The 2,500-nt window shown below is 32.2% G+C and overlaps 1 long non-coding RNA gene across 4 annotated transcripts in view; it reads left to right on the top strand.

Moving 5' to 3' along the window:
- The window catches only part of LOC144963734 (uncharacterized), a 10,600-nt gene that overhangs the window by 1,400 nt on the left and 6,700 nt on the right, over positions 1-2,500 (top strand). For 2 of the 4 annotated variants that reach the window (XR_013643685.1, XR_013643686.1), the window contains one exon: positions 2,220-2,293. This is a non-coding gene — a long non-coding RNA (uncharacterized LOC144963734). Of the gene's footprint in view, positions 100-2,219; positions 2,294-2,500 lie in introns of all 4 variants that reach the window. The other 2 variants (XR_013643684.1, XR_013643683.1) reach the window with 2 other exon arrangements.

The following is a 2,500-nucleotide window of genomic DNA, read 5'->3' as shown; positions in this document are numbered from 1 at the left end:
ACTTATGGCACATATCAATGTAATATTATAATTTGCTGGCTGATGATCATATAGTAGCTTTGTCTATAATATTTTTGAGGACTTTCCTTTAAATATATGGTAATATTATTCGTTTTCGTTGTGTATAGTAGGGCTATGGTTGTAGATGTTAAATACAGTCGAGATACCTAGGCCTAGTGCTCTAGATATAGAATTCTAAGTTAGGCACTTTGATAACTCCAGTCCAGTGGCCGCCGATAGGCTCACTGTAAGGTGAAACTCGTTTTTGGAACTTTATTTTTGACCCTTTACTGTTTTGGTCACCATGGCGTTATTTGTGAACCTATGTGACTAATTTTGGTATCATTATAAAGGGCACAAAACAAGCTTTCTAACGGTGTATTTCATTCTTAATTGCTGATTGTATTTCTCAGAATTCAGAATGCTTATGTAATAAATATTTATAAATTTTTGAATTATAAGAACTTTCTAAATTATGGATACATTATAATTATACTTCATACACCGATAGACAATTAATTGAAGAATATCTCTGTCAAATTTCATCAAAATTGATACACTCGCTCATTATTTTATTTTTCCCGCCATCAACCCTACTTTTTAGGACAAAAACCTATTTTTTTCCATTTTCATTTATCCTTAATTTTTTCCATACTTTCCATACATGAAAATGATTTGTATGAAAATAAAGCTTATTTTCTGACCTTTAAAATGATACCTAATACTTGCCATTTATTTTTTAATCGAAACAAAATTACTGAAAACAATATCAATAAGTGGGCCATGTTGACTGCAAAACTCAAAATTTCCCGATCGCCGCGAGATGCTGGTTTTGAGGCAGCGGTGAGATCACAGATTCTCTCTGTAAAATTGACAACAAATTTAAATAGAAAAATATAAATAATCTGGAACCGTAGGTCGTAGAGAAACAAATAAGGTATCAAATTTTATGTTTTTTCAAGTCCCATCCCCCTGGCTGAGTCAAATCAAGATATTTTGAGTTTGAAAATTTTATCAAAGTGCCTATCTAAGTCTAATTTATTACACTACAGATAATAGACGCGTTCGCTTACAGTTAAAGCTTTATTCTTTGTAGTAAATTCATTCCGAATCCAAATAGAATAAAATGGATGGATTTCAATTTCAGGGTCCGTAATATCGAACCAAATTGGTCACCCCAAATTATCTGTACACGTCCATACACAATTCCATTATCCATACGCTTCACTACAGTGTGTCACATAACTATACTATAACGCCGTCACATAAAGCCTTTTCGTGTGTTTACATAGCGCTCTTTTTCACGGTGTATTGAATTTTTTTTTTTATATAATAAAAAAATCTTGCACTAGACGAGACATAAAAATCGACATTCATACCAATCTGAACTGAATTCATCTGAATGAGTATAATGCACATTAATTAGACTGTTAACGGTTTTTTCAAAAGTAAATTGAATTTGAAAGCATTGAATTCAATAGCTTTTAACAGCCTCATAAGCCAAATATTTTAAACTTTGTCAGCTGTGAAGTGTAATATGAGTCAATATTGGAGGTCAAAATAATTAACTGAGTTATGCCCCTTTGTATTTTAAGAACTAAGATTCTTTGCAGGTGATTTTTACAATGAAGCACCTCAAAATACTAGGAAAGCTTTCATGTGCTTATAGAAATAGTGAAATAACGATAAGTATTCAATTGTAAGCTTCAATTTATTAGACAAAGACAGATAATGTCTTACAATTCAATACTTACCGTTATTTTTTTCTTCGAGCTTCAATCAGCACCATTTTAATTATAGAAATAGTGTATCTGCACAATATATCAAACTTTGAAAAAAATCCCAGCCGACAATTTGATGTATACGGGAATTGTAGAATGAACAAATCTAATTTATGACTGTTTTGTTAGACTCCGATCTCACCCTTTTCTGATCCATTGTTTGGAATCCACAAACAAAGAGTTTTACAAACTGAAATCATAGATTCCAGTATTCCACCTTAGATTGCCTTCAGCATTAACCAACATTTGGTATTTACAGAAGTGACAATTTTTCTCCTGTTTTATTTTTTTAATTGGCGAGGTCAAAAAATTATTAGTTACTATTATCATTAAGTGCAAGGCTGCATATCTTTCAAAACATAATTTATTTGCTCATTATCTGTTTACAAATTCAAAACATAATCAAGAAATACATCTTTTATTTTTAATTCACTAAAGGACGGCATGAAGATACAGGATTACATCGTGTATTCATCAAAAGATTGTATTCGTAATGGAGATCCAATCTTGAGGTAGGTATTCCATTTAGTTCTCTATCTCTCTCTCTCTCTCTCTCTCTCTCTCTCTCTCTCTCTCTCTCTCTCTCTTTCTTTCTCTCTCTCTCTCTCTTTCTCTCTCTCTCTCTTTCTCTCTTCTCTCTCTCTCTCTCTCTTTCTCTCTCTCTCTTCTCTCTCTCACTTCTTAACCTTCTGTATCTCTCTTCTCCTCTCTTTTTCTGT

This window comes from Berghia stephanieae, chromosome 2, assembly GCF_034508935.2.
Source record: "Berghia stephanieae isolate SIO BIC M18660-M18661 chromosome 2, UCSD_Bste_1.3, whole genome shotgun sequence".
Lineage (NCBI taxonomy): Eukaryota > Metazoa > Mollusca > Gastropoda > Nudibranchia > Aeolidiidae > Berghia > Berghia stephanieae.
This window is presented reverse-complemented; position numbering and strand designations above follow the sequence as displayed.